This window comes from Triturus cristatus, chromosome 2_2, assembly GCF_964204655.1.
Source record: "Triturus cristatus chromosome 2_2, aTriCri1.1, whole genome shotgun sequence".
Taxonomy (NCBI): Eukaryota; Metazoa; Chordata; class Amphibia; order Caudata; family Salamandridae; genus Triturus; species Triturus cristatus.
Genome location: NC_140582.1, coordinates 716,693,365 through 716,712,850, shown reverse-complemented (window position 1 = coordinate 716,712,850; position 19,486 = coordinate 716,693,365). Strand labels below are relative to the sequence as shown.

Sequence of the window (19,486 nt, the reverse complement as noted above, 5' to 3'; positions counted from 1 at the left end):
TTATAAAACTCCTGGGAAAAGGTGAACTCTCCATTTTCTCCCATCTGCACAATTGGTCTACAGACGGTAGTCCTTGATAAGATAAGTTGTCCACATTTTGCGGTTCAGACAGTTCTTCCCAAGAATCATCCTCCTGTTTTCTCCTCTCCTCCCTGTAAAAACCTCACTATCAATTGCCAAATACAAAACAAATGCCTATTCACTAACTAACAGAAGTCTTCTGGAAAATTACATCTGAAGCAAAAGAGAATTTTGTTTTTGTTTTGCAAATAAGCTCAATGTTAAAAACAGGCCTTTCAATGATAACATGAAGTCTCCATTAATATGGCGTCAAAAGTTAGGCTAAGTTAAATCATCACTTATTTACTTCACTTGTAAGCTTACAATAGCTAAGTATGTGTACCTACTATAAATTTCCGTTTATTATATACGTGCTATTTAACATTGACTTTTGCACATTTCACTGAACAAAATGCGTGTTTGTATGCAAATGAAAGAATTCGCTATTACACAATCAATAGATGTTCCAAAGGGAGGGGGCTCTCTCCAGAAAACAATTAACAGCTCTATGTGTTCTGATATATTGCTTTTGGCTGGAGTCTTGTCTCTCTTGGCTTCTTAGATTTTGTTGCGGTGGGATATTTTTAGGGATTGTCGAAGGTACTCAGGCCAATTGATTTCAGCAACAATCTCAAATCCTACCACTCCCTTGATGCATGTAATATATACAGCAGACAGGATTTTTCACAGTACTGACAACTCACACTATATTTTGTTGAAGTGTTCCTAATTATTGGAAGGCCTACTCTTAACAAGTTGGGTCTTACTGTTCCACAGATAGAGAGCCTATTAATGGACACTAACTTTGAGACATACCATTTTATTTAATTTATTTTTTACGAATTTTATATAGCGCGAACTTGACCCAAAGTTATCGGGTATCAGAGCGCTTTACACGAGCATCAGTGGCGTTACAGGAGGACACATTCATTTTTGTTAGGCACGGGGAGATTAAGTGATTTGCCCAGAGTCACAGGATGTTGCGCGTTGCTGCCGAGACTGAAACCTAGTTCCCCAGCTCCGAGGTCGACGGCCCTAGCCGTTAGGCCAACTCCTCTCCCCATTTGCCAAACTGTATGCATTCTTTTGCAAAATCAAGGAGATAGGTGCAGGTGGTTTGTGATCTAGCACTTTATTGTTTGTCATACCCACCTGTACCAGCAGACCGTCTCACAAGCAGTATTCTGGTTTAAGAAGCAAGGGGTGGGGTGTTGAACAGCATGACTAGCCCATTACAGGTGCATGCACATTTAAAGAACTCAAATTGTTGGCTGTCAAGATGCATGCTAACTATAATCATGTTATCAACAAAGCATAGTAAAATACATGATTAGCACGCATACCTAACTTCTGAAAAAGTAATTACTTTATCGAAATAAATATTCCTCTTTGCAAAGCTATTTTTTCAGAATATGTTGTTAGACGTGGAATTTTGTGGCATGGTTTTCCCGACTTTTTGCCTACTGACCTCCTGATTTGACAGTGTGCTAAACTTCGTTTTTGCTGGTTTGAGGACTCTGGTCACTTTTTTCACTGCTGACCAGTGCTAAAGTGCCTGTGCTCTGTGTCTAAAATGTAATGGCATTTGGTTTCTCCATGATTGGCATATTTGATTTACTATTACATCCATAGTACAGTGCATTATATGTGCCCAGGGCCTGTACATAAATGCTACTAGTGGGCCTGTAACACTGATTGCGCCACCCACATGAGTAGCTCTTCAAACCTGTCTCATGCGCGCCACTGCAGTGTCTGTGTGAGCAATTTTAAACTGCCATTTTGACCTGGCAAGTTCACCTACTTGCCAGGCCCAAACCTTCCCTTTTATTACGTATGTCACCGCCTAATGTAGGCCCTATGTAGCCCCATGGGCAGGGTGCTTTGTATTTAAAAGGTAGGGCATGCACTTCGGAGTTTTACATGTCCTGGTAGCGAAAGACTGCTAAATTCATTTTTCACTATAGCAAGGCCTATCTCTCCTATAGGTTAGCATTGGAGCTGCCCTGTAACACTGCAAGTGTAACTTCCAATTGGAAAAAGATAGGAAGAATTAGTTTTGTGTCTCTGGACAATTTAAAAGCACATCTTTTAGTAAAGTTGTTTTTTAAATTGCAAGTCTGAAAATGCCACTTTTAGAAAGTTGGCATTTACCTACTTTAACCATTCTGTGCCTCTGCCTGCCTCTGAAATACATGTCTGCGTGGGCTGACAGCTGGGCTTTGTGCATTCCCTTGAGACAGAGCTGAGGCATGCCCTGCATATGCTTATGGCCCATCACCAGGCTGATGGGCCTTCCTAAGCTAGAGTGAGAGGGAGGAGCTGACATTTGCACCTGAATAGGGCTGTGCATGTCCCCACACAGAGCTGCATACCCCCTTTAGTGTGTCTGGAGCCAGAGGCAAGGAAGGGTAAGGTCTTGTGCACTACAAAGACCTTTGTTTGAAGTCTCCCTACTTCAAAGTCTAAAATGGGTAATAAGTACTGGACCTCTGACACCATATACTCAGAACACTTCTGGACTGAGGAATTTCTGTCGGGAAGAAGAGCTGTTGTGCTGCAAGGAGGGACTGCAGCTTTGCTGCTTGCTTTGATGTGTTGGTCTACTGCTTCTTGCCTATGAGTGAGAGGACTGGGCTTTACTCTCTACATCCTGCATCTCTAAAGGTTCTCCAAGGGCTTGTTTGGGCTTGCCTCCAGTTTCTGAAGTCTCCGGGATATCAAAGATTTCATCTGCATCTTGCTACCAGCACCTGGGCTCCTCTGCTATGTCCTTCTCTGCCAAGTGGTGCCAAATCCATTCCTTGGCCCTTGGAAGGGAGTGTTTGGTGCTGCAACCCAAGAAACCAACGCATGGACACCGAAGCATCATTTGGAACCGGCGCATTTACTGTGAAATTGATGCAGTGCCACGGCCTGCACCGAAGCCATGGACACCGATAGCCAAGAGTGTGACACAACAGCCTCGACTTGCAATGCAGCCCTGACTTTGCCGACACAGTGCCTCCGAATCACCACTGCTGTGTAATTCTTGGACAACGCATCCCCGATGTCTGTGACTCCCCGTTCCCAAATCTGACATATTCCCGGCACGGCGTGGCTTCTACGTATGCATCACATTTGTCCCAGAGGTTTGACCTTGCCGCCTCATAAACGACGTACACTGCTCTTGACGTCGGCACCTCAGCGACTTTGCGCAACTTCGGAACCAACGCATCACCAGCGACGCATCACCTCCGTATTTCAACGCATCATCCCTGAACGTCAACACAGCCAACGTACTGTCAGCGGCTCTCTATGACTTCTGTATCCAGCCCGTGCTCCATTGTGCTTGGACTGAACTTTGGGGTATCCAAATAGCCCCAATTGGCGCAATTGATTTCTAAGCACTGCATTTTGATTTAATCTTGAAAAATTCATATTTTGACTTGTGTATCCTGGATTTTTGTCATTTTGGTCTTGTTGTACTCAGATAAATATTGGCTATTTTTCTAAACTGGTGTGGAGTACTTTGGTGGTGTTTTCCCTATACTACTGTGTGAGTGTGTGCACAAATACTTTACACATTGCCTCTTTAGTTTAGCCTGACTGCTCTGTGCCAAGCTACAGGCGGTAAGCACAGTTAAATTTAGGACTATATGTACGAAATTTCCATTTTGCATTCCCTAAATAGTGAATCCCGAGAAATCTCAATTTAGGAAATCCAAAATGGAATGTACAAAAATAGAGATTTCTTAGTAGGAATCACTATTAGAAAATCGCTATTTAAGAAATGCTATATACCATTCGTTCCTATGGGCCTAAAGGCCCTTAGGTATGAATGCTTTAACATTTCCTAATTTGCGATTTCCTAGGAAATTGCAAATTAGGAAATGCACAAAACCAAGGGTGCCTATGGGCCTAAGGCCTCCCTTGATGCATCCCCAAAACAGTAGTGCACATGTAAAGCGCACAAATGACCTAGGGTCATGTACGTGCTACATTACACTTTAAAAAATGCATTTTGGGTGATTTTTTTAAAATTGCACATGGTTAATATTGACTTTGAGTCAATGGTAATAGCATTTCCTAAATGGCCATTACATATTTGGGAAATTCATTGTACGCGTGCTTAGAAAACTAAATTAAAATAGGAAATCCCTATTTGCGATTTGCTATATAGGGAATGTGAGTCCCTATCCGCTTTTATAGATATGGAAAGGCAAATTAGCTTTTTTTTTTAACGGACCAAAATTGCGATTTGCTCTGTTAGGAAATGCTAAATCCTTTTGTACATATGGCCCCTATTGTGCATTTCACATACCCTGACTAGGACTGTGGTTCCTGCTTGGATAGGTTGCAAACCTCTGCCATCCAGAAACCCACCTTCCAACATATGTGTTATATTCAATTATATTTAAAGACAGCTATGTTAACTTGATCTTTTATGGCGATATCCATGATTGATGCATATCAAACGAATAAGGCAGTGATGTTTTATAGCTTTATTACACATTGAGGGGATGGAGCTTTACAAAAATAATGTATGTACTATATGGATTTTCTGTGCAACCTGACATTTGCCTACAGTTAAATAACGTATGTACATCCAAAACAAAGTAAAAGAGACTTTATGCACAATATACAGTTTTGTTCAACGCTATCTTTCATTATACAAAAAAATACAAAACCATTAGCAACGAACTTTTAACACAAAAAGCGCTTGCAGTCTACTTTTTTGAAGACCCAAGTAGTCTATTTTTAAGAAGTGGAAAGGCTCTATTGGCAAGCATTTGACACGACTTTCTGTAAAGATCTCTTACTTGTTAGAAGACTGAAGCTACAAAGAACATATCGATTTACGTCACTCCGTCGAGTTCCCTGATTGGTGCACTTCTCTGTACCGACTACTGGACGACAGAAAGCCTGCTACTCAGCTGCCCAGTCTCTTGGAGAATACCACAACCCGTGGGCATTGCAGGTCTCAGTCTGACTAGTACTGTTCTGAAGCCCCCTGAGCCTGCATTAGTTGGATCGAGTCTCACAAGGAGACAGAACAACATGTTTATTCTCCAGCTGTCAGAGTCTGTCAGGGAAGTAGCAACAGTGTGATGGCAATTTCACGCCAGCCAACCTCTTGGAATCTTAAAAGCGAGCAGTAGGATTAAAGGAGTCTTAGTTTACCATATCTGTGATATCCACTCCACCAGCTTGGGTTCCATGTGCAGTCCACCCCACATTTCACATCCAGAGGAAGCACGATAGGTAAAACGTCGCAGATTGAATTTGAGCTCACACCACTTAATGCTGGTGTTTGATAGTTGTTTTTAACTGTGTTAGTACAGATCGGTAGCACCTCCTGCTGAGAGGCCTTCTCTTGCCTGTGCTGTTTCAGGGTGATGGCCAGAAGAGGGTTAGGGTGACCTGAGTTCTGCAGCAGAACATAAGGCAGGAGTGACAAGTGGTCCATCCAGAGCAGATTTATCAAACATAACTGCACCCTAATGTGGATCTGTGTAGATGACTGTGGATCACCTGTCTTGCAAAAGAAACCTGTGGCACGACTGACGAGTAGGACTGCGTGGCTGCCTGACCATGACATTTGGAAAAAATAAAACACGATCCTTGGCACTTGTTCAGCGTCGCTAATCGATGAATGAGACTAGTGTTGGGGAAAGGAAACGCGCCTGTAAACAAATGTAAATAACCTGTAATCATGGATTTCCAGCACCGGTGACGTTTTTGGTGTGACATGACTGCATTTCTGCTGGCCTTTGATTAGTGAGGCTGCTGCAAGCAGACACTCTTAATAGGAGGCACATGAGTATCCGATGCAGGTGAAAAGAGTCTCGTCAACATCCTGGTGGTTCCGAAGCCAGGATTGGGGGTGCTCCGATCGAGCTGCTCATAGAGCTGAGAGTTGCGTTCATATCAGGCGGTTTGTGTGTTTCAGATGTATGTGTCTTGAGAAGTCGCTGTCTATTATGAAGCCAAAAGTATGATTGAGTTGAACCTCTCCAGCTTCATCTCAGAGTGTCAGCGTTGGAGATGGGCTTGTCTGCAGTCGGATGTATTCATTGTTGGTGGGATTCAGTTTACAGTAGGTGCTAGACATCTGGTACTGGATGAGGGTGAGGCAGGACCTGAGTTGGTGAATGTCCATGCTTGAGGACACTAATAGATGGAGTTTACTATCTTCATATACGGATGCTTTAGTTGGCCACAAGGACTGAGAGGGGCTTCATTTACAGAAGATATTGAAAACTATGTGTAAGAAGTAAGATCCATGCACACGTCGCAAGCTGGCATTCCGATATTGAGGGCTCAAACTAAAAGAATTGGTGGTGATTAGAGAGGACTAATTAGAACCAAAGTAGTAGAGTGTCTAGGAATGCCATGCATGTGTCGAAGTTGTTGAGTAGGATCTGTTTACTAAGGCAAAAGTAGTGTTCCTTGTCAGTCATGAGAATGGTAATGTCAGCTGCTTGGAGGCTTTTTGCTTAGGTGCTGTGGTTTGGCCTAAAGCCCAAATGATAGTTGTAATGGAAGGAATTGCCAAATAACCAATTTGGAGTTGGATGGTAACAACTTTCTCAATTATTTCTTCCAGGAGGTGTGGGTGCGTGATCAGCTAGCATGGCATTAAATTGTCAGATAAAGATTTGCTCTTGAGGTAACAGGAAGGTTTGTCTGAGTTCTGATGGTGCCAGGGAACACTATCAGCTTAAGAAGATATTGGTTATGTTGAGTAGTTGTGTAGGTGCTTCTCCAGTGAAGATTTTCATGAGGATGTCTGTGAAGTCTGCGTAAGATCAATTTGTAGGTGGTTCCTTTTGGAATACAGTGTCGCTATTAAAGTGGTGTTGGTTGCTTGTTGCTGATCCCAATTTTTTGTCTACTGTGTCAGTTTATAACTGATTGTTCACTTTACATTTAGCTATTCATTGTGGTACTGTGGCTTCTGGGAATGGGTAAAACACAATTTTGTAGAAGGGTTTGTTTTTGTTAGATACTGAAGTTCCTGTGTGTGGAAAAGGGAGCTTCAAATATGAGAGTTCAACTAGGTGCAGGGTTTTGCACCATTTATTTTTCCTTTGGGATGAACTGACTGTTGATTGTGAGTTCATATCTGTTCCAAGGAGTGGAGAGTTTGATTTAACCTATTACGGTTTCAGGAAGGCAAGTACCAATGCTGATCTTTGCGATGGTGTTGATAATATTGGGAGAGAGTCAATATCTCCTATGGATTCATTTGAAGATGATAGGATGCAAAGATTTTGTTTGAGAATGTTATTGTAATAAGCTCATTAGTGTAGTAGCCTCTGACTGAATAGTACTTTTAACTGTCGGGTTTAGGCTGGTGTATGCTGGGAGCAGATTGGCATTTCAGTCTGGTGAAACTAATCTAATGTTAAAAGAGGGTGTCATTCACTTTTTGCATCATAGAAAAGATAAGTGCAAATTTATTTGAGTAGGTTATTTACTGATGGATTGTTTGATGTTCATGGTGCCTATGAAAGCGAATAGTGATTTCTTCATAATCTCATCTGGGAGTATGAAATCTCCAAGGAAGATGTCATGTTGATAACATTTGTAATTTCCTCAATGAAGTCTTTGCAGATAACAGTAGTTCAGTGAATCGGGTGAGAGAGAGGTGGGTAAGCAGTTCTATAGAGTTGAGGAAGGGAAATTCTAGGTTGTGCGGGAATGGAGGGCTTGTGGATAATGGCAAGACCTCCACTGATTTTGTGCATTTATGTAACCTGTCACTCTGCTCTGACATGATGGAGCACTATGCGTCCCGCTTTTGCAACTATGCACAAAACACAGACATGGGACTCAATCAGGTAAACAGGAGAGGGATTCTCACTTTCTCTCCAAAGTGGATCGGTGTCACCTAAACTCCTGCAGCCCAAACAGCTCCTCGATGCCAGTGTAGCCTGCTACTGAACCTTTTGAGTGTCTGTTTACACTCCTATTTAAAGTCATACTGGTGAGATTCCTGAGTTCCTCCCTTGTTGTTGCCTCCACTCTACCTTGATGACTTCTAGAAATGGTCAGTCAGTCATTTTCTGTAACTACCTGATACATGCCCTCTTACATAGAACAGTGCCCATACCTGTCCTGCTTTATTGACGCAACCAACAGCCCTTTCTAAGACTGCTCTGCCTCTTTCCACTTTCCGTTATGTATTCTAGGTTCTTTAACACAGACACTTCACCAAGATGACCAACAAAATTAAGTTATCCTCGACGTACTTATTTTTTTAACTTCTGAAGCCCCTACGTGTTCACTCACACATCAGTCATGTTCCTATATATCCTTGGTTCATGTTGACAACATGCTCTAAGCTTTAGACTTTTGAGACCAAGAAGTCCCAGGAGGTGTAGGTGAGCCAGGTTTTAGTGAAGAAAGTGGCATCAAGCTGATGGCTGGCAATGATACCCACTGTGGCTTTCATGTGATGTACTGCAGAGTGTGCATTTATGAGAATGAGGCTAAACTCTGACAATTTCAAATGGACCGAGGTGATGAGTGGGATGTGAATAAGGTGGTTTGAGTTAGATGTGCAGCTACGATATGCATGGCTATGTTTGTATGTGTTGGGGCAGGGGTATGACTGAGCAGGAGTATGACTGAGCAGGGGAAGCCTGTAGAAGACACATGATGGTAGTTCACCAGCTCCACAGATGTCAGGGCATTGGCCTCATGAGTATTCCAGGACCAGGCAGGAATCTGTGCTCGTCTTCAACCAGACTTTGTTTCAAATGCCTGAGCAAGTTTTCAGTTAAAAGCTGAAGAAAGAGAGGGTGGGAAAGATGCTCAACATCTGTTTGGCTGTTGGGCGAGATGGTCATGAGACCACCATATGAGCAAGCTTCTGGGAAACTTGTGCTGGTTGGATGGGGAGTTTATTTGCTTTTTAAAGTTGCAAGAAAGAGGAAGGTTCTGCAGCTTCTAATGAAATGCTGGGGCAGTATCGCAGATACAGCGCACTTTCCTTGTTTGTGCTGGGCACACTTTTTAAAAGGTGCGCCTGGCACAAACAAGGAAAGTGAACTGTATTAGGACAAATGCACTGCTCCCAGGGCAACCGCAAACTTGCACTTCCTGGGGTCAGTGCATTCATGTGAAAAACAGAGCGGCTGTTTTGAAGCCTCTCCATGTTTCACAGCACTTTTAACGGAGATTAGAGATCCTCCTGCAGGCAGGTGCAGCGAGTGACATCACTCGCCTGCAAGGGGATGTCTGGGGGGTCCACTGAACCCCCTTTCCCCTCTTTAGAGGGCTGCCATCAGGGGTGCACTGACAGAGCGCCTTCTGACAGCTTCATATCCTCTGTGCCTATGCCTATAATATGGCGCAGGTGCAGAGGAAAAGGGATTCCCTCATTTGCATGGTGCCACACCCCCATGCGAATGAGGGAATGCCCTCTGATAATCGCACTGGTGCTTTATGTGTGCCAGCGCTATGGGTATTACACAATGGGACGCACAAGCATCTGCATCCCCTTCTGTAATACCAAGGTGCCCCAGGGGCGTGCATAGTGTGCGCAAACACCCATCGCACCCCGGGGACACTTCCATAATATGGCCCTTGGAGGGTTTCCATCCTGCTGGGGTTAATCAGAAGCCCTCTCTGACCATCCTGAGCATCGGTTTCCAACCGTTTTCTGCTATCTGGGTAGGAGGGCTATCTGATTTCCAAAGCTGAGGCAGTATTACAGAAGTTCCCCGGGGCTCGCAACTGGTGTTTGTGCCGCTGGGGGAAAGGGAAAAAGAGAAGCGAACAGGAGATGGAATAGATTTGGAACACGAAGGAAGGTATACCAAAGATGACCCCATTATAAACATTTCATCACTGCTCCAAAATAGAAACACAAGTCCTTTCGCTTCACCGTTCATTTGTCCTCTCCGTATAGACAAATGTTATTACCATGAAATTGGACGCAGTAGTATTTTTCATAAAATTACGACTCAATTCATATTTCTACCAATAAGAAACCAACATGCAAATGAAGAAATTGACTATCATACCGCATGACTTGGCCTTAGATAATTGTTTTTGAGAAAACAGTACTATCTGAAAAAGAAAAACTAGAACCTAGGCGAATATACTGCAATCATAATGTGTCTGCATCCCAGATGCAAGCTTTGATTCAACTATGGTCAAATCAGGACATCATAATTTAGCCTGTGGCTAAAAGTGAAGGCATAGTTATTCAGGATAAGGACCCTTACACAGTAGAAAGGATGCAACAGGTTTCTAACACAGATCATTCAAGGATGCTACAATAGAATCAAACAAAGTAATTTTAAGACAACATTAAGAATTTAATTGACAAAGGCTTAGAACAATGATGGTTTAGCAACAAAGAAAATTACTGCCTGCATAACAAAATCCCATGCCTACCAACATAGCATCTCGCCCCAAAAGTTCATAAAGACCTTGGAAATCCCCCTTGTTGTCTGATTATATCAGGATGTGATTCAGTACTGAATATGATTTCCTAGTACATTGATGTGTTTCTCAAACTGTTCATTCCTAATGTCAGAGCATATGCTAAGGATCCGGAGGACAAGTTTAAGTAAATAGAAGGATTTCCATTTGACTCAGACCAACAAGTCTTGGTAACTTTTGATGCAGAGTCACTCTATGCGAATATTCTCAAGACAAAGCCATAGGGGTTCTTGCATTTTATTAGGATGTGCGAGCAAGACCCACACCATATTCCCACAGGATTCATCTTGGACATAGTTATGACGGCACTCAGTCAGTCAAATTCACTTCGGTTAATTAAAACCATAAAAGCATACTACAAAATGCATTATAAAATAGTTTACAAAAACATTAAATAATCATAATCATCACAATCTATCAAAAACATAATTAATTCATCAATATACACATTAAAAAGGGGAAAATGTCATGAAATTTCTGACAAGTGATGCACATTATGGGCAATCTTCCTTTCCTCTTTATCCTGACAGCTGCTGTTAAAAAGCTAGCTATATTAAAAATTTCCCAGACATTATTTAACATTTGCAAATAAATAAAAGTAGTTACCTTTAAAAAATCGGTATTATAATTCGATTACGGATGTGCAAAAAATATTCACAAAATAAAACAAAATGCATGGAGTCCTGAGTTGAAAAATTGTCGCAGGTGCATACATCGAGGTCCTCCAGTTTTTTTCATCCCTTCGGTTCGGCAAAAAGCAAGTGTAGTTGATTTAATCTGAATCGAACCAATAGAAAACAATGATGCTGGTTAGACGCTATGGTTAAGTATGGCTCAATCGTTAATGATGTACATATCAGCTGATGAGCCCGAACAAGCGGTTTACTTAACTCCTTCAGCTCTCTGTCACTGTGGGATACCTGAACATACATATTTTTGACTCACAGTTTATCAGCTTTTAGCAGTTTCTCCGGGGAGCTAAAGAGATCGGGTCTCCCTAAATAAATTGCAGTCCTTTTGACATGGTTTAACCATGGGATACTACTGGCCAAGTCAAGAGTTAAACAATCACGAATAATAACGCGGTTCATCTCCAGCTCCGGATTTGTCCAAATACTTATCCATTTGAGCAGAGGGGCCATTCCTATAGTATCTGTTATGAAACCAATGCCCATTTCTTGATGTATAATATAAGTGGATGTCGATGACGGTACGGATAGCAAATTTCTTACAAATTTGTTTTCTACTACTTGGACATTCCCGGCATTCCTGTAACCCCAAAGTTCAGAACCATAGCTCTCAATAGCAAGACATTTAGCCCTGTAGATATTTAACATAGCTTGTACGGGTTTAGAACCCAATCTATGGGCAAAATCTAAAACAGCAATAGTTGATCTTGCCATTATATTTCTTTTGACCTGCATTTGTGGGATCCAGGAGTCCCTTTCATCAAATAACACTCCCAAATATGAGAATGACGTTACCCACGTAAGATTGTTCCCCTCACAATAATGGCTCTTACATTTCTTTGGCTTGGCCCCCATGATCATAATATGGGACTTAGAGAAATTTACATCCAAGTCCAAGGACTTCATGAATGAGGATTATAGAGGATATTAGCGTAATTCAGCCAATCTGTAAATTTGGCCAGAACCACTCTACCTAAAACCTTCACTGCTGAATCGATCAAAGAAATTGACCTATAGCAGCGCGGGTCACTTCTTGAACCCTTTTTGAAAACTGGTACTATTACTGATAGCGACCAGGATTGTGGTAAACCCACTTTACAGGCTTTATTAAAAACATTAGCTAGCAATTTAGAGGCGCATGGCTTCTTCATCATTAAATTAGCTAAATTTACAATGTTTGATAAGCACATCAAGTCTCTCAACAAACTCATCCATCATTTCATCGACTTGTTGTCTCACTTGATTGAAAATGTATCTTTCATAGTGGACGTTTGGCTTCGGATTGAACTTGGCTCTTAATGCTTCTTTAATTTGACGGTTTGAGACTGTCTCAATCTGTGAGATTTTCTTTATTGCTTCTTTTACTCCATCCCCAGTAAGATTCTTTAGGTGATTAATGAATTTCTTATCATCTACTTCTTCTAAGGCATACATGAAATCATCGAATGTCTTAATCTATGCAGTGCCTCTGGTGCCAATATTCTGCTTCTTCGCCATGTCAAATAGTGGTGGTGGTGGTTTCAGAAGCAGAGCAGTATTGTACTTCGCTCTCTTATCTACTGCCATTGAGAGTATATGCTGTTCAGGTAACGGCAGCTGTCCTTCCGGGCCAGTACCCCTTGCAAGCATCGGCCATGTGCTTGTACTTGGGACGTCGCACCTGATCGGAGGTTGTAAGGCATCATTTTCTTTATTAACGGTAAGCGATGGTTTTGTCCCTCGCACTCGTTACAGCTTTCAACTTTTTGCATCATACCTGGTTGTGAGTGCCTTTAGCATTTTCGCTTTGTATCGATGATAGCTCTGTGTTAGGCTGTGATGCAATATCTCCTCTTTTGACCTTACCAGTGGGTTTCTGGCAGGTTTTCGAGGATACTCCTCTACAGGTCCTTCAACTTCTTCGAGAGCTTTATATAGGCAGGAGTGGGGCTTCGATTCCACACAAGCCAACTCTGACCTGCTTTCTCATCGAAGAAGCATGCTTGGCACACACAAGCAGTTTGCTGTAGTCGCAAACTCTCATGGAGAGCAGCCTCGTTTCATCAGGGCACAAATCCTGCACTCGTCGCTGATTCATGCAAAATGAACAAGCCACACATGGAGCTTAAAACTGACGTCTATATTCACCAGTGTACAACATTCAACTAAACTCATTATCTCCTAACCGTTAATGACCACCCCTTCACACCTCCCCAAATGGTTACGTAGTTCTCTCAGAACCACAGGGTCCTGGTGCTAATAGTCCTAAAACACTGAAAAATTGACTAACCATTCAATTTTAGTAGGATGTTGAATATGTCAATTGTCAATGTGTATATGTGTATAATTTTAGGTGCATTTTTACATGAATTTGGGTGGTGCTCTTCGTTAACATTGCACAATGGATCATTTAATGCTATCCAGGCCACAATCTACATGACATGCTGCAATAGAGCAATTGAAAGACAATCTGGTTTAAAAAAAAATTAACAAATTATCATATATTTTGTAAGATACAAAACAAGACCCACTCATCACCTCAGTAAGAGTGATCGATGAATAAGTCAATGGGGTATTATTTTTGTATTTGTGAATGATAAGAAAGGCCTACCATCATGGACCTTTAAATAACCCCAGGAGCCTTGTTCTTTCCTAATGTAACCCATCAGTTCCAGCAGACTTCCTAAACTTGGCATAATGTTGCTGCACCATAGGGTAGGGATCCCAGCAACGCATGTTCCACCTAGAGAGACTTACTCGAGCAGGAATATTTATGTGTAGAATACTCAAACAGGTTTATGTCAAGGTAAAAGGTAAATATAACAACTTCATCAACAAATCTCACCATACTCCATAGCCCCTACTATCACTGGCCCACAGATGGGGCGTCTGCGAACACTTGGGGATAATTACATCTGTGGGAGCCGGGAGGGGCGATCCGGGGGTTCGTGGGGGGGGGGAGGGGTCGGGGTAGGAAAGGGGAAGGAGCACACCATGTGAATCATTGTTCACGCTGCCTCTGTTATGGGTTCTTCTTTTTGTATTGCATGTAACTTTTCTGTCTTTATTGAGGCCTCAGTTGTGTAGGCGATATTAGTTTCCATGTACGGCTCAATGGCTGGTGGGTGGTGGCGATGGCCCCTCCTCAGGAGAGGACACCGGAACTGATAAGGGCAAAGTGGCCGGCTCCTAAGCGGGTGGTGGTTGGCGCGCAACCAGACAACAGGTTATCTCCTATTGACTGCCGGCACGATTTGCCAACCTGTATAAGTTTATGACTTACTGTGTGTAAAGCATGCTGCCGCACAATGTACTTCTTCACCAAATTACAAAACCAATAAAAACAGATTTGCACAAAAAAAAAAAAAACGAATCTCACCATACTCCACTATTGGCATGCACAAAATAACTTGTGTTTATTTAATTGTTTATCTAAGGTTATTCACTAAAATAATTGATTTTCGTGTAAAGATGTTTTCAGGAGATGCATTTTTGTGTATTTCTGTAAGTCTTCCTATGCGGTCTTTCATGACGGCATGGATAATAGTATAATATTAACATATGTATCTACTTTCTCTTACAGATAGGTAACTGCCGTTTGTACTTTATAAAAGTTGATGTTTTGTTCTACGCTTGGAAACTGCAAGTAAGCAATAAGCAAAGTGAAAATGGCCAACATGTGCAACGTGCAACATGGCTAAAATCACATCGTGTTTCAGCCTATCTGTGACAGGAAATGCCTCTTCAAATACACCTGAATTTTGATGATGCCCAAAACTAAATTAGCGAGCAGTTTTAGTTTGCATTTCTTTTTTCTATAGATCTGCACTTTTTGCAAGACTGGCTGAATATGCAAAATATATATCTTTTCGAAAGTAAACGGCGATCCGCCGTTTACAAAATCCGAATTAAGTAGCAAATCCGAATTAAGACCAGTCACTCTCTTGGAATATAATACCAACTTGTGGTTTTGGGGCTTCCAGTCAGGAGGGAACCTGTGCCAATGTTAGGTGGATAAAATCTTACGAAGAGAGAGCATACCATATCAACGCTTAAGCTGTCAGTGCCAGTCGGAGAAGAGGCAACAGTACACAGGCAGTCTCACACGCGGCAACAACCGATGGGATCTGTAAAACGGGTCTAAAAGAAGCCATTAAGTTTATTAACAGTGTGCAGGGCACTCTAGACCACAATTATGAGTTGCATGGTGGAGGGCGGGAAGGGAGCAGTAACAACCAGCCAGTGCCATGCACGGAATGGGGAATAACTTGATGGACCCATTTTTATAAGGCTTTATTACAAACGTTAACCCCTTCTCCATGAGTGATAACAATCATATTTACCACCTGTTCTGATGTATAATGTTATTTGGGGGGGGGGGACTCGGGGGTAAGTAAGGGCGCATAGTGTGAGGTGGGTGTGGGTTGAGGGTGGAAGTGGGTATTCCTTGGCAGCACGTGCCTTAGAAGGGAGTATGGCCGGCCCAGGGAACAGGGCTGGGCAGCATTGTAGCCCATTCCCAAATACATATCACCAGCTGGATTTTCTGTCCAGTAAAACAGAGTTTTTTGTTCCTGCACCTGGAAGATCCATTCCTCATGAATCAACAGGCTAGAATTTCAGACGGCAATGCCACTCAACTTGTATTCAGGGACTTAGGGGTGATTTTCTAATATTTTCTACTGGTGCTCATCTGGCGCAAAGCATTGCGTCAATTCACCCAGCATTAAAAAGGCCCACGGTGTGGAGAGAAAATTTGCGCAGCGCAAGCTCCTGTGCAACCCGTAGAAAATTTAGTCCCAAGATTATAAAATCTATGACTTCAACACTATTTAAATGTGGTGTGGTAGAAGGACCATCTCATTAATTTAATTCTTGACCATTTCAATTATTTCAAATACACTGAATTAATGAAATCGCTGATTGGGAGGTTTAAACCAAAGCTCTAAAAGCGAAGCATCATGCATTTGTTTTAATTTTGACATTTAACCCAAAATACCGGACTAGAGGCCAGATTTAGAGTCTGGCAGACAGAGTACGCAACAGAATACCCTTCCCGCCAAACACTCGGTCCGCCCGCCTCTCATATAGACAGGTGGACCTTAAGCATTCCGTCGCTTGACATTTTGTTGACTCGATCGATAGAATGCTTCTGATTGCCTGAAAGAGGAGGGGCTGTCAGAGGAAGGACATTACAATATCTGCCCAATTTATCCTGTCTTTCTTGCCAGGAGAAATGTGGCAATGAGGGGACGGCCCCAAAAAAAAACTAATGACCCACACACCATGGGTGAAAGCTCCTAGGGTTTGGGGTCATTAGTTTTTTAATTTCCCAATTTGGGAGTTTGTTTTTATAAAAAAAGTCAATAGTTTGGTGTACGTCATCAAAACTGATGAGGGCCATACACCAAACATTTAGTGCATTGAAATAACTATTGTGACGATGGTCCCTTTCAATGGACGGAGATGACCGCAGGGCTGGCGGTCATCTTTAAAATTGCCAGACGAAGACCCTTTGTATTTCAGAGGTAATGTCCTTTATCATTCTGACGGACATTACTTCTTTAGCCAAACTTTAAATCAGTCCCTTTGGGGTTTTTTGGATTTATTATTTCACCAACAGGACTGAGAGCCATAGGTTCTCAAAATATCGAGAACACGTCCAGAAGGTATTTGCTGCATAGGTGTCTTGATAATGAAAGCTTCCCTAAATAAAAGATTGGAATGACATCTATTGACCTCAATTCACAAAACTACACAGGGTAGCAGAATTCCCATAATGAAGCGTGGACCCACCCTTTACCCCTCAACAGCTTCTGATTTGCAGTTCAGTGGCTTGGGTAAGGACAAGGAAAGGAACTACAAAGAGTAAAGCGGGCTGGAAAAGCCCAGCTTACCGTCTGATCCTATTACAACTTTCATGACACCTGATACAGGGTTAGAAAGGACAGTAATAGAGGGGAGCAAAGGCCAACGGAATTGGGGCAACAGTTATTTACAGATGCTGCAAAAGTGGAGTATGAAATATGTGAGAAATTAGATTATTATTTGGAATGGGTTATTGTCCACTGCAGGAAATAATCACAATCCTTGTCAGGGTGAACTTTAAGTCAAAATGCAAAATATTAAAAATCCCAAACTGAATTAGAAGAATAGAGTAAAATGTGATGAACAAAATTAGACCAAAATTATACAAATCCAAGGAGAAATAGTGCTAAGAAGCTTAAAGCACAATTCATAGTCAGTGGTCACAGTAGACCGGGACCGAGTCACAATTTGAGGCCGATCGGGATGGGTCACAGGTCTTATACATCAACCAGGGTTGCCCTGGTCAAAGATTTTACCTTCTGACTTGAGCTCTAAATAAAAGTTTAGGGCTATATTCTGATCCCTCTACAAATGCTTGCTAGCTCAGGAAGCAGAATTACGTGTTGTCTGATAATTGTCACACCTTCTCAGTGTACCCCTGATAGATTCTGCTGAAATTTACCAAGAGAAAAGGACTGTAAAAAAGTCAAAACATGCAGTATTCGGTGTGTTGAATACCGATTCCACATTTTTGTGCCTCATGTCCAAGTTTCAATCTAGGAACAGGAGGTATTTACTACATGTGGTAAATACCTCATCCTAAGTAATGACATCTACCACATGTGGTAAGTCACTCACCCTATTCAGTCTAACTTGTAATGAGAGCCATAGTCTTTCAAAGCCCAACCAACCACATGAGTATACTTCAAAAGCAACCATGACCTCAGGTGAGGCACTTAAAAACTCAAAGGGTGTCAAGCAGAGGCCAACAACAGGGTCCAGTACAGGTCCAGTTGCCACTGGCTAGCTGAGTACTTCCACAAAAAGGCCTGTTGCAGCTTGTTGTCTCCCTGTAGCCACAGAGGAGGTCAGCCACCCGACTTTTGGAATCGTCTTGTTTGTCCTGGGAACAAGAGTGAGCAGGGCCAGTCATAAGGGAACCTCTCAGGTCACAGATGGTAGGTCCAGCCCTCTTCTGATCTTCTGCAGGTCCTGAAAGGGTTCTGAAGTATGTGCATCAGCTTGTGGGTAGGACTGACTCCTGGGCACACCCTAACCAATGGGGTAAACCTTCTCAGGGCCAACCCTACCCAGGGCCGGACTGGCTACCGGGCGTTTTGGAATGCTGCTGAGCTGGGGGCTGATTTTGTTGATGGGGACCTGCGTGTACTGAACGAAATTCGTTTTGCTTTCATTATTTCGAAGTACACGCAGGTCTCCATGAACGAAATCAGCCCCACCGCAGTGAAATCAGCCCCCTGCTCGGCGGAGTTCCAAAACGCCCGGTAGGCAGTCCGGCCCTGACCCTACCCACTTTTGCAGTAGTTCCTCTTTGCCTTACTTTAAACCGCCCAAAATGCCATGTTTCATGGCATTTTCAACATGGCGAATGACTTTGAGCACACCCAACTTGGGCACTGAGGGCTGGGTTTGTGTATGGGTAGTCTACTATGGGACTCCTAGTGTCCTACCACATCTAACAGTAAAATACAGTTTTGGGTAGGCGCTGTACCCACACAAAAAAACAGATGCAGAAGTCTAGACAAAAGCAGGGTCCTTCAGCAAACAAACCGTGGATCCAGAAGAATTGTCTTGGCATCCTGTCCTCTCCCATTCAAGTATGCCCCAAGTGGTACATGTGGCTCAACAGACCTGTCAAGCAGGATTTGGCACTGTAGTGTCAAAAGGAATGCCTATAGAACCTCCCTGCATGTTCAGTGAAATTCAGTAAGAGTCATATCTGCCTTTCCAGTGCAGGTCTATTTACAGTGTTCAGCCACACTCAAAAGGATAATGTTTCTGGAGTGGTAATTGTTTTTTAGATTTTAGAGCTGTCCATTTACCATCCTGCTCTGTTTACCTTTCTGGGCTCGTATGGATCTTTGACGTTGTTTTAGAGAAGATTAGGAGCTCTGTATCACATAAATTATGATTGCAATCACTAGTTTATTCTTAGTCAATAAAAATACTTTTGTATGAGTTAAAGGGTTATGTTAATCAAATCTTTTAGTAAATCATCTTTATTAAGGTCACAAGATATTTCGTATTAACTTCAATGGTATAGAAATCAATTATCAATATCAGTCAATAAAATCATAATAAAATGCAATAAGCGCATTACATAAAGAGAATAATTCCTATTATAAGAATTGGGGAAAAGGCGTCAGTCAGAACCCATAAAGAGTTCTAATTCCAGAGAGTGAGAGAGAAGCATAAGGCTTCAGCATTAAAGTCAGCTCAATAGTTCAAAAATAATTCCAAGGAAAACGTCTCATAAAGAGAGGTTCAAGAAA

General features: G+C 42.3%; 1 long non-coding RNA gene across 1 annotated transcript in view; it reads right to left on the bottom strand.

Annotated features, from left to right (window-relative positions):
• The window catches only part of LOC146862699 (uncharacterized), an 89,618-nt gene extending 84,633 nt beyond the window's left edge, over window positions 1-4,985 (bottom strand). The window contains exon 1 of the long non-coding RNA XR_014978167.1: window positions 4,860-4,985. This is a non-coding gene — a long non-coding RNA (uncharacterized LOC146862699). The remainder of the gene's footprint in view (window positions 1-4,859) is intronic.
• Window positions 4,986-19,486: the final 14,501 nt, after the last annotated feature.